The sequence below is a fragment of the Caretta caretta genome, chromosome 3 (assembly GCF_965140235.1).
Source record: "Caretta caretta isolate rCarCar2 chromosome 3, rCarCar1.hap1, whole genome shotgun sequence".
NCBI lineage: Eukaryota > Metazoa > Chordata > Testudines > Cheloniidae > Caretta > Caretta caretta.
Window position 1 is genome coordinate 197,867,347 of NC_134208.1, and position 13,288 is coordinate 197,880,634.

Consider the following 13,288-nt stretch of genomic DNA (forward strand, 5'->3'; position numbering starts at 1 on the left):
AAAGAGAGAGAGAGATTAGATTAGATGGCTAAATAGCTAGATGGATCGGGAGGTGGGGAGTGGGGAGAAAAGCAGTGATCTTCCCTTGTTATTTCCTTCCTTATCTAACACCCTGTCTCTGTACCCCCTCTTCCTCCTGTGCACACATCCATTGGCCACTGGCGAAACACAATTTTGATGGTGTTTTGGAAGATGAAGTACATCCAAGGAGCCTGGCGCATAAGGGATGATTGCAAGGCATGAAACATCCAAACTACAACTTGGATCAGGTACTGTTGCACCATAGACAGACAAATAGTTTGGTTCAGTTCAACAAACCAAAATATTTCAAATCAGGTCAAAGCAACTTGAAACAAAGCATTTAGTTTACAGTTTCTTGGTGGAAGACTGGAAAATTTTGGCAAATTTGAAATTTTCCTGTGAAAAAAATTGATTTTGCCAAAATTTGCATGTCCCCACTCCCAGAAAAAAACTGATAGAAAATTCTCAATCAGATCTGGTATTTTCTAGGCCTTTGTAGCATTTTTTAAAAACCAGATGTCATGTCAATGAGAAAGGGGACCCCATTCATTTAATTAGAACTTTTTGTATTTCCCCGTCCCCACCGAGTTTCACATCTTGAGAGGCTTTGGAGCAGGCAGGGGGAGGAGTGAGTTTGCAGTTGCTATTTTGTTCTGGTGATTTAATTTAAGCAGCAGTGAAAACTCAAATCAAATTTAATTTGTAAGAGTGTCAGTGGCGGAGACAGACCTGAAGGAAAACATTCCTTTCTGCACTGCCAACTTCACTGGGGATTTTCCTTCTGTGCTCTAAGCTAGTCTTTTTATAACTGCTCCTCCAGTTTGAAACATATAAGGACCTCGACTGAAAGGAATTTATTAAAAATCTTGGCAATCTGCTGTATGTCATTAAACTTCACTTTTTGTTATAATACATTTTACTAATTTGCATATGATGCGTTTGATTTAGTAGTTCATATACCCTGTGCCAAAAACAATAGGAAAGGGCTAAAAAATTCCAGCTTGTTGACTTGGGTAATAATTTGATTTAGCCTTTCCTGTTTGGTAAGTTTACACGAACAGTATTAAAATCTATAACAGTGTCACTCAGGCAATAATGGAGTCCCCGTCAGACCACACTAACATACCTCAGGGCTCTAAGGAGGTCAAGCATTAACCACTTGGACTAGCAGCCCTGGTTCTGATAAAGATGTGGGTTTGTGACTAAGGCCTGGTCTGCACTCAAAAGTCGCACCAGTTTAACTGAAATCATATTTAAAAAAATCCATTTAGTTAAATCAGTGCAACTCCCCACATGGACACACATGAATATGTTTATGGTTCATATCAATTGAGCTTGATTTGGTTACTGGACTTGTGTGTGTAGATAAAGCCTTAGAGGATGTTACAATGGTGGTCATTTTAAAAGTCAGCATTTCCCAAGAGATAGCAGGTCCAGGGACTCCATTTACAGGGCTTGGGGAGGGAAGAGTGATTCTAAAGCCAGGCCTTTTAAAGAAGGTCACCAATACAGTAGAGTGAATACAGCAAGGTATTTTCTTTTTGCTAAAATGTAAAAATGAATTTGCGTAACTTATACTCATCCCCTTTTGACTTCGCTGAGCAATCCAGTCTGGCAAGGAGTGAACGTCTACTCTCAAATACTCAGGAATTTTAAATTTGCAATCAAATATATTTGTACTAAATATCTTTTTAAAAAAATTGCATCACAAGTTATACTGTTAACGGGAAATTTAGAAACTGTTTATACAGGGAAAATGAAGAATTCAGAGATGTTTTAATAAATGGTCGATCAATTGTCATAGAATCTAAGAGGTTTATTATAAACATAGAAGTACACCAGGAGAAGGTGCTATAGAAACAGCTATGGCACATGCTGCTCATGTCTTATAACACCTATGCATCATTTATTAACTCTTTATTCACTCTTTATAAATGTACCCTTAATAAAAGGCTGACCAGAATCTCTTTGCAGGTGGGTGAAGTGTAGGGAGGAGACAGGGACAGAGAGAGATAAATAAATGCGAGTTGCAGTATAGGGAGAGAGACCAGCAGTAGAGTGGGGTCCCACAGCAGCTGGTATGTGATTTAGCAGGATTTCTGACTTACATCAGGGTCTCAGGGGCCATTCACTTGCCAGGAATCTGATGGTGTGATTAGACAGGCTATCACATGCCAGCACTGAGACCACCTCCAACTTTGGCACCATGATTTGCACACCAAATACTTCTACCATGTGAAAGAGAGGAGGAGATGGCACAGCCTCAGAAGTGAGGCTGTCACCAGGCAACAGATGCTGGGAAGGGGGCCTAGAAATCAGCAGCAAGGGAGGGAAGGGGCAGGAAGGGGATGTGGAGGCCTTTCCAACTGCCTTTGATGGCAGTGTGTCACACCTGGGTATTGCTGTTTGCTGCTGGATGACTGTTCTTGGAGTGGGTTTCAGATGAGAAGGTGGCTGCCTTGGGTCAGCAGTGGGACCTGACCCATAGTCAGCTGGATTTCATCACGGACCATGAGACCGAGATGCTGCCTTGTACCAGTACTCCTGCTGGGCCAAGTGAGGCAGGTTCTGCTGCCATCATCACTGTCAAGTGCTGGTCACCCGTACAGCCCCCGGCAGCCCAAACACCTGGGCTCCACCTGCAACAAAAGTCAAACAAAACCAGCGGAAAGTGGGGGCATAACACCTTTTACAGCAAGGGTGGGGCACTATTAACACAGCAGAGAGAAAGGTTCCCGAAATCCTACACCAGTGTCCTGCCACAGAGGCAATTAAATGAGTCACACCAGGAGCTGCTTGTGCCTTTCCCAACTAGGTATGCATTCATGAATGCAGTTATTTTCAGGCAGCCACTTAATTATGACTTATATGACATTTATCTGTAATTTCCTGTATATTCTATTACTAAACGACATATTTAATTGTGTACTTACCTGCAGTTATACCTTTGAAACACAGATGTACAGTAATAAATAAGAGTGCAGCGCACTAAATACATCACACTTGGAATATCTTACATTTTACTAGTAGCATCAAATTACACCCTATTCCTGAGACCCTGAAAGCCTCAGTCACGTCTTCAAGTCCCTTTTCTGATTATGGGTCTACTCCAGATTTCACTGATATCAACAGGAGTCTTTCATCTGATTTCACTCTGGGTTGGATCAGGCGCCTTAAGTATGCTCACCAGTCAGGGAAGAGAAACAATGCCATGTGATTTATGTGACCAGGCACACCTGAGCAACACAGCCTAGCTTGGGAGCATTGAATAATCACATAACTGCAGCAATCAACCCCTCACAAAACAGCGTGTGGAGTCAATCTGAAGGAGCAAACTCAGGGGAGTCAGGTGGTGCTGTGGGACATGCCACAAAGAGAAAACGAGGCACAAATCAGTGAGTAAAAACTGCAATTTATTTGCCCAGCTCTATACGAAAACCGAAAACCACCACCTTTGCGGCTTGTCTGTGTTAGTGGCATTACGCAGCCACATGAGCACTACGGCAAGAAAAAATATGCTACAGGCCTCTAGGCTCTCCTCACTATGTGGCTAAGAGGGGAGTACAGGAGCAGGAATTAGGACACAGGGAGAGGAACTGGCAGATCATGCTCCCTGCGTCCCACCCAAGCCCAAAGATGCTCCTATCTAACGCAGGTACTTATCTGGCCCCCATCACCCTAGTGTTTGCATGCCACACAATCCTTAATGCATTTTTCCTCACAACACCCCTGTGAAATAGGACTGTGCTATTATCCCCATTTCACTGATGAGGAAATGAGGCACGGAGAGACTAAGTTCCAGATTTTTAAGGCTACTTGGGCATTTGCTATGCTCAGCATTGCAATGCATGACTGACTGAGGAAACCTGAGCTCATATTCAAAAGGGATTGAGGTGCCAAGATCTCATTGAGAATTGATGGGATTTATGCTCTTAAACTACTCAATCTCTTTCCTCAGCCCACCTGCCCTAGGCCCCCAGGAGCTGCACTGACCCCTGAGCTACTCCACCCCCTCCCAGAACGCCACCCCAAAAGTGTGAAGCTTCTGGTTTACAGTTTAACTCTTTCAGGGGCATGAAGCAGCTGTGAAACACCCAACACACTCTCTCAAAGGTTAATACTCTGTTACTGAATCACCCAAAGCACGAAAGAGTACGGATCATACAAAAACAACAAACATCTGCAACATTCCTCTCGAGTTTACCCTTCCCTTGTGAGTCCTGGCGGGGACCATCTGTCTCATGCAGGCTGCTCCAGGCTGGGTGACCGACCCCACTCCTGGGGACCTTACCTAGCTTGTGTGACCGTGTTCTCTCCTGCCCCTCATTTTCTCTCCCTGCCTGGCTCCCTCCATTCCTGTGCGGCTCGCGATTTAAACTCCTCTTGCTGCCACTGTTCTGTCTTTTGGGTAGCTTTCCACTGCTCCTGCCTCCTCCCCTCCCTTCCCAGAAGTCAGCTACATTGGTTTCCTAAGGATGCAGCTCGTCCGTAGCTGAGGTGTTTACACCTGACGAGGGTCACTGAATCCCAAGAACCACCCCACTGTACGCTGGGCCTGGTGTGTACCTGCCCCCGCACTGGCGGAGCCACATGGACAAAGGCACTCATGACGCAGCACGCCGTCAACTTCTCAATATCATCCAGAATTCTTCAATTGTAGAGACAAAGCCCCAAGCCACCACACAGAATCCAGCCCTGCGCAAAGGAGTCAATGCTGGTAAAACCTGCTACTCGACTGCACAGGGGGAAGAGGGAGGTAGACGCTTAATGGCAGCAGAACTCCAGCAGCATGGAGCAGCGTTGTGAGACAGGTCTTTTGAGTAGAGGACCCCAGACCTAGGGGGATGATCCCAATTGCCGTGACCATCTGTACAATTTGGGGACAGCCGCCAGACCCCCCCGCTCCATAAAAACAATCACTGCTCCCCTCTAAAGAGAGCTCCAGCTGTCTCCCTTCACTGCTTGAGAAGCTTATGGAACAATCCAAAGCTTCCAGGAGGTGTGCAGTATCGCAAAAAGCAGACCGACATCACTCAGGGCAAGTCTTACGTCCATGCACAAGGGCACAGAAGGCTCTGCAAAATTCCAGCGCAAATGTGTGGAAGTTAAGCATTAGGCGCTTGATCCGAAGTCAATGAAGAGACTTCAGGGAATGACTTCAGTGGTCTTTACATCAGGCCTTCGTTATAATGCTCTTCAGTGAGTAGCAGTAAAGCTCAAGCCCAATGCAGACCCACTCTCTTGTTCTAAATATTGGGGTGTGGGTTAGCCAGGCAGAGAGTGGGTGTGCCTGAGGAATCATGGGCTGAAGTGTGACACTGAGCATGCAGGAGGCAGGTCGCTGAATACCGCTCTCTGAGCACCACTCTCCTTAATGCAGTTTATATCCCCACTGCCTTTTCTTTCCTCCTTGCTATTTACCTTGTGCAACACTGTGCATTAGTGCTGTATTGGGAAAAAGCCCCCAACCGGTTCCTCTCTTACTTTCACTTAACCTTCCGTTTACAATGGCCCATCAAGAAATGAGACATGACATTAGTGCTACCAGGCACTTTATCAATCACAGGCGGCTCTAACTTGGAAAAGAAAACTTCGTGTGGAAGCAAAAATGACAAAACACATTAAAGGGGAAGGCAGAAAAGTACACAGATAAATACCTACCCAGGCAAAGTTGATCCAGAGAGCGATTGTGTGACCTTCAAGGTTCAAAATGAACATCAAGCTAAAGTCACTTATTGGAGCTTCTTTTGTTTCCCTTCCTGCTTGATGACTCTGTTTACTGCTTAAATGCAAATTAAGCAGAACTCACATTCCTTTAAAAAAAAGGAGTACTTGTGGCACCTTAGAGACTAACCAATTTATTTGAGCATGAGCTTTCGTGAGCTACAGCTCACTTCGGCTGTAGCTCACGAAAGCTCATGCTCAAATAAATTGGTTAGTCTCTAAGGTGCCACAAGTACTCCTTTTCTTTTTGCGAATACAGACTAACACGGCTGTTCCTCTGAAACCTCACATTCCTTTGTTTGAGACAGACCTGTTTGCCAATCACATGTGTTACTTACAACATACAGTGGAATCTTGTGACTTCACAGACAATGTTGCCACACACGTTCTATCAGGACAATAATGACCAGTAAATAATGGGTTTTCAAATGATCCCTCACAAGACATACTTCGTACAAAGATTATTATAATAGTCTGTCGGGTGTAGACACGGGGGCATCATTCTGTCACAGGCTGTTCTGCATCTCACAGACTCAGACCCTTAAGGGTTCTTATGCTACTACAGAATGCAACAGGGATAATTAGTTTTCACTAGCTTAAAGTAGGGCAGGACTTTACAGACAGACTAATTTCTACAGTTGTCAAGGAAGATTTCTTATCTAAATCCAAGAAAAAGCTTTGGAATAAATAGTTCTACTCCAAGCATCTGAGATAGCTACTACCAGCACGTATTCAAAGTGCATCCTCAGTGCACATGATGGCTTTGTTACACATCGGGCATTAGTTTAATGCTGCTAGCACTGAGCATCTCACTTATGAGGTATGGGGGAACCCACCGAAATTTGGAAAATATCCCAGATTTTACATCTGTTGTTCTAACTCACCATAGAGAGACTACAGCTGAAAAAAGAGAACGTGAGGGGAAAAAATGAATGCAAACTGCTGGAAAATTGTGGGTAATGCATCCCAAAATTTCTCACTGGCCAGCCAGCAGAAAAGAAATTACAGTGAACAGCCCCTGGCCAAATTGCAAATCTGTACATGAGCTGATGCAGATCTCTCTGCAGAACATGCCACACCACAGAGAAAGAAAAACAATTAAGAAATAAAGTTTGCAACCCTGTTCCTTTATCTCCATTTCACCTACCACAACACTTCCCTCCCTCTTAACCATGTTCTGGCAGAGATGCTGTGGGAATGTTTTTGTTTGTAAATACGAATTTGTTCAAGTAGATGTGGACATTTTGGTCAGTTAGAAGGTGGAATTAATGGAGAACTTTCAGGATCTGTTTCCCCAGGTAGAAAGCTCTTCAACTCCAGCCTCTCTATTATTGTTGCCAACTCTTGCTGTTTTATCACAAATGGTGTATTATTTGGTGATTTTCTAAAAGCCCCAGTTCTTGCAGATGAATGATTACATGAGAATCTCATTTTTTCTGGTCCAGTGGTTGCAGAGAAAAGCTTGGAAAAATGATCCAGTGCAACTGAAAGACTCAGAAACTCAAAGGCAAATAACTTACCAAAATTTACTATTCAAAAAATTGTTTTTTGGCCAAGTTCAGGATTTTTTGAAGTCTGACTCTGAGTTCTAAATGTTTGGGGTTGGCCATACTGTAGTGAACATAATGTAGCAAACCATCCAGACAGACCTGATCAGAATGAATATCTATCTATCTAATCGTCTGCAGAAAGCTGACAAAACCAAAAAAATTGCTTTTTGGGACATTTTGAAATTTGAAAAAAAATGGAACCCAAAGATATTTTTTGGCAAATGAAAATTTTGGGGCTGAATCCTGCTGATAACCATCAGTTTTTGGCCAAAAAATTTCAACTTTTGGTTTTCCAGTCAAAAATTTTCAAGGGAAGCAGACTTTTCTGTGAAACTGTTCATTTTATTAAAACTCAATGGTCTATTTAAAAAAAAAGTTTCAGCAGAAAACTTGACCTACTTTCGCCCAGCCTTACATCCACATGCCATTCTCTGGCAGCAGGCAAAGCAGAATTTTTTATCCTCACAACTGATTTTAGAAGGGCTGAGGAGATATGCAGGATTTATGTTCTCCCTATGGACTTGGTTGTCCTTGGCTCCTGTATGGGGGCTCCGGACTGGAGGAAGGGTGCAAGGAGTCTAACTAAGAGCCAGAGACAATTACAAATCATTTCAAAGGAAGCAGGAAGATGGGACCAGTGGTTTTCAACCTGTGGTCTGTGGACCTCTGGTGGTCTATGGACTATGTCTAAAGGTGTGTGAAAGGTTGTTGTTACCATAGAACAGTGGTTTTCAATCTGTGGTCTGCAGATCCCTGGGGGTTCGCAGACTGTGTCTGATTTCCAAAGGGGTCTGCACCTTGTCAAGGTTCCTTCCCCACACTGAACTCTAGGGTACAGATGTGGGGACCTGCATGAAAGACCTCCTAAGCTTATTCTTACAGCTTAGGTTAAAAACTTCCTCAAGGTACAGACTTCGCCTTGTCCTTGAATCCTATGCTGCCACCACCAAGCGTGTTAAACAAAGAACAGGGAAAGAGCCCACTTGGAGATGTCTTTCCCCCAAAATATCCCCCCAAGCCCTACACCCCCTTTCCTGGGGAAGGCTTGATAAAAATCCTCACCAATTTGCATAGGTGAACACAGACCCAAACCCTTGGATCTTAAGAACAATGAAAAAGCAATCAGATTCTTAAAAGAAGAATTTTAATTAAAGAAAAAGTAAAAGAATCACCTCTATAAAATCAGGATGGTAAATACCTTACAGGGTAATCAGATTCAAAACATAGAGAATCCCTCTAGGCAAAACCTTAAGTTACAAAAAGACACAAAAACGGGAATATACATTCCATTCAGCACAACCTAGTTTACCAGTCATTTAACAAAAGGAAATCTAACGCATTTCTCGCTAGATTACTTACTAACTTAACAGAAGTTCTGAAGAGCATTCCTGACCTGGTCCCGGAAAAGCATCACACAGACAGACAGACCCTTTGTTCCCCCCCCTCCAGCTTTGAAAGTATCTTGTCTCCTCATTGGTCATTTTGGTCAGGTGCCAGCGAGGTTATCTTAGCTTCTTACCCCTTTACAGGTGAAGGGGTTTTGCCTCTGGCCAGGATGGATTTTATACTTCTGTATACAGAAAGGTGGTTACCCTTCCCTTTATATTTATGACACACCTCCATTCAAAATTTTTTAGGGGTCTGCAAATGAAAAAAAGGTTGCAAACCACTGTGCTAGACCATCCCAAAGGCTGGTGCACTGTGCTCACTCCTCTTGTGTTTTCTGGAATGCCAACAGGTACATTCTGTCCTGGAACTCTCTCTGATGCAATCTGCACCACCCCTTTATTCAGAGCTGTGTGGCTAAATGCTACAATCTAGTCCTATATATTCCAAGTTGCATTTTGTCTAAATTTCCTAATGAGATGCTACAGTTGCTATAGCAATTCCACTTCAGCTTATTAATAAATGAAGAGTAACAATTAACACAGGGAAAATGAAAACATAAAATATTGATGTTTGACTTTTGTTATTGCTAGTTTTCTTGTTTCTTATTAGCAGTACAAATAATAATGGGGGTGGGGGAAGAATATATACACAGATTCCATTTTGTAAAGGACAGATTGGATTTCTGTCTTGGAGAGCTAATTTACGTAATTAATTCATAATACTAAAAAATGAGCTTCAGATAAAAGCCAAACTTATACGATGGTTTTGTATTGTGTAACCATAAAATGCACTTAGTAAAAGGATTTATCGATCACCTGATAATGAAGGAACAAGAATAAGCTTCCAAAATGCAGCACCCAATCTATATAGACTGATAGGCATAATTGATTCCTTTCAATGTGTAGGTGTTAACGCAGGAAAAGATTAGGTTATCTGAGTAGAGCAGCCTGACTGTTTAGATTGCTATTCAATAACTGCTTTGTATGATACCAGCGGTTAGAGATGTCTGTTTCATATTTTCAATCTTATCTGTCAACAGCTGTGCATAATCCTCCCTGAGTGGATCGATATAAACCAAAGGTATTGCGTTACAGGGTAGTAATTCCTCAGGAAAGGGAGCAGGCATTTAAGCCTTCTTTGATAGTATTGATGTTAGTGGGCAAGCTAAAAGCTGGTAATTATCCTTCTCTCCAAAATTGATCATTTAAAAGTTTTCATGGTTTGGCAACATGTAGAACATGTGGAACACAGGCCCAGAGGAATGTTGGAGCAAGCCAAGCCAAAGGAAGAGAAGGCAACTGCCGACATTCCTGAAGCATGTGATAGGCCAGACAGTCCTCAAGATATCAACATTGCATGCCAACAATCTCACAAATTACTTGTTGAACCTCTAAACTTTTCCTAGGAAAAATCCTGTGAAAAGTGGCAATGACCCACACTCACACAGCACTGCTTTAGCCTCTGGCAGAATCCTGACCCCTCAAAAATAGGATTCGGGGAGTCCACACTACAGAGATGGTCTCGTTAGTACTGATGGATGGCCTCTTTATGGATATGTCCAGAGGACAAATATTCAGTCTCATTCTACTTCACCAATCCACAAATTTTGACACACTTGGCCCAGACATATTAGGGACAGCTTACTCCTGGAGACCATACATGTGGGACCCTATAGGGCACAAACTTATTCCCTACAGCTTGGTGAAATTGTAAAGTGCCACAATTCCACCAAAATTAATTTATATATTCTCAAAAAACATGCTGTGTGTACCTGTCTATGTTATATTCTCTCACACTGGGTTTTCCTTTACACAGCACCATCCCTGTGAAACAGTGAATCCAGAACAAAAAGCCCCCTAAAGTTTTCTGGCTCTAATAGCTATCGGAACAAGACCACACCTCTTTAGAGAGTAGCCGGTCAAGGCTTGAAAAGATTACTAGAGACTTTTTGAATCACAATATTTCCCTGAGGGCCAGGGGAACAGAAAAAATAAGCTGGAGACAGACAACCCTCCAGACAGGAGAGTCAGAGATGAGAGCTCCTAAAATCATCCTCTGCAGATTCCAAGTCTAAGTGCTACTGCTAGCAAGGACCTTGTGGGGAGAGACTTCAGGACAGGGAGACTGATTGATTCTGCCTTCCTCATTCCAGTCAGGAGCAAGGAAACGGAGAGATCTGGTTAACAGCCAATTGCTGTTTAATTAGAGCAGACTACACAGCCTCACCAGACAGAGATTCAGGGGTTCCTGAGAGATCCTTACCATACTGGTGTTTTGTTCAGCTGATCCACGCATCACTGAAATCTCTTTTCTTTGTCAGTGGGCTCCGTTAGCTATAAGCAAACCAATAAGAAAAGGAGTACTTGTGGCACCTTAGAGACTAACCAATTTATTTGAGCATAAGCTTTCGTGAGCTACAGCTCACTTCATCGGATGCATACTGTGGAAACTGCAGAAGACGTTATATACACAGAGACCATGAAACAATCCCTCCTCCCACCCCACTCTCCTGCTGGTAATAGCTTATCTAAAGTGATCACTCTCCTTACAATGTGTATGATAATCAAGTTGGGCCATTTCCAGCACAAATCCAGGTTTTCTCACCCTCCGCCCCCCCCCCCCCAACTCACTCTCCTGCTGGTAATAGCCCATCCAAAGTGACCACTCTCTTTACAATGTGTATGATAATCAAGGTTGGCCATTTCCAGCACAAATCCAGGTTTTCTCACCTCCCCCCGCCCCCCAAAACACACACACACAAACTCACTCTCCTGCTGGTAATAGCTTATCCAAAGTGACCACTCTCCCTACAATGTGCATGATAATCAAGGTGGGCCATTTCCAGCACAAATCCAGGTTTTCTCACCCCCCCACCCCCATACACACACAAACTCACTCTCCTGCTGGTAATAGCTCATCCAAACTGACCACTCTCCTTACAATGTGTATGATAATCAAGGTGGGCCATTTCCAGCATAAATCCAAGTTTAACCAGAACGTCGGGGGGGGGGGGGGGGGGAAGGAAAAAACAAGGGGAAATAGGCTACCTTGCATAATGATTTAGCCACTCCCAGTCTCTATTTTAGCCTAAATTAATAGTATCCAATTTGCAAATGAATTCCAATTCAGCAGTTTCTCGCTGGAGTCTGGATTTGAAGTTTTTTTGTTGTAAGATAGCGACCTTCATGTCTGTAATTGCGTGACCAGAGAGATTGAAGTGTTCTCCGACTGGTTTATGAATGTTATAATTCTTGACATCTGATTTGTATCCATTTATTCTTTTATGTAGAGACTGTCCAGTTTGACCAATGTACATGGCAGAGGGGCATTGCTGGCACATGATGGCATATATCACATTGGTGGATAAGCTATTACCATCAGGAGAGTGAGTTTGTGTGTGTGTGTTTTGGGGGGTGGGGAGGGGTGAGAAAACTTGGATTTGTGCTGGAAATGGCCCACCTTGATTATCATACACATTGTAAGGAGAGTGATCACTTTAGATGGGCTATTACCAGCAGGAGAGTGAGTTTGTGTGAGGGGTGGGCGGAGGGTGAGAAAACTTGGATTTGTGCTGGAAATGGCCCACCTTGATTATCATACACATTGTAAGGAGCGTGATCACTTTAGATAAGCTATTACCAGCAGGAGAGTGGGGTGGGAGGAGGTATTGTTTCATGGTCTCTGTGTATATAATGTCTTCTGCAGTTTCCACAGTATGCATCCGATGAAGTGAGCTGTAGCTCACGAAAGCTTATGCTCAAATCAATTGGTTAGTCTCTAAGGTGCCACAAGTACTCCTTTTCTTTTTGCGAATACAGACTAACATGGCTGTTACTCTGAAACAAGCAAACCAATGTTTCTATACTGAATGTATCCTGAATCAACCATTAATAACAACAGCTAATAGTAATATGTAGCATGTATATAACACTTTTCATCCACAGATCTCAAAATACTTTACAAAGGAGGTAAATATCACTGTGCCCATTTTACACATGGGGAAACTGAGGCATGGGGAGAGAAGTGACTTGTGATTTAGGAGATTGGTCATTTGTAAGAAGGATCCATTCAGTGAGGAGTCTTGGAGGAGACAATGGTATTAGTCTATTTGCACTGAATTTATTTAACCGGTGTTTTCCTACCCTTTCCTATCACTATGGTAGTTTAATAAAAGCCAGTGAGGGTGGGCTGTGTACTGCATGTGTTTTCACTATCCAGTTTGTGTGTTTATGTGAGCGATGCTCTTATTCATTTCAGTGGATTGCACTTTGTTTTCCCATGCCATTTCCTAGGCATACTGGGGCCTGCACTCCGTGAATGCAAACTCTTTCCCACACTGCACCTTTTAAAGGTAGGTACTAGATAAACACCTGGAGAGCTCTCCAACCTTTCATGAAACCTAGGTCGCCTGCTTAATGCCTGAGGACTTCTGCCCAGAAAATATCCCACTCGCCCTTGAGGTGAGTGAATGGAGTCCCTGGAGAGCAATGTTCTAGCCAAGATTTTCAAAAGCGGCTAGTGATTTTCAGTGGCTACACTGGGATACCTTAAGGGGGGAAAGTGATGTGTGCCCACCTTCTGCAATGAAAGTGCCTTAAGATAGG

General features: G+C 43.2%; 2 long non-coding RNA genes across 2 annotated transcripts in view; one reads left to right on the top strand and one right to left on the bottom strand.

Moving 5' to 3' along the window:
• Positions 1–13,288, bottom strand: part of LOC142071652 (uncharacterized) — an 85,384-nt gene that overhangs the window by 1,303 nt on the left and 70,793 nt on the right. The window contains exon 2 of the long non-coding RNA XR_012667871.1: positions 2,414–2,660. This is a non-coding gene — a long non-coding RNA (uncharacterized LOC142071652). The remainder of the gene's footprint in view (positions 1–2,413; positions 2,661–13,288) is intronic.
• LOC142071653 (uncharacterized) overlaps positions 4–13,288 on the top strand; it is a 55,704-nt gene continuing 42,419 nt past the window's right edge. The window contains exon 1 of the long non-coding RNA XR_012667872.1: positions 4–269. This is a non-coding gene — a long non-coding RNA (uncharacterized LOC142071653). The remainder of the gene's footprint in view (positions 270–13,288) is intronic.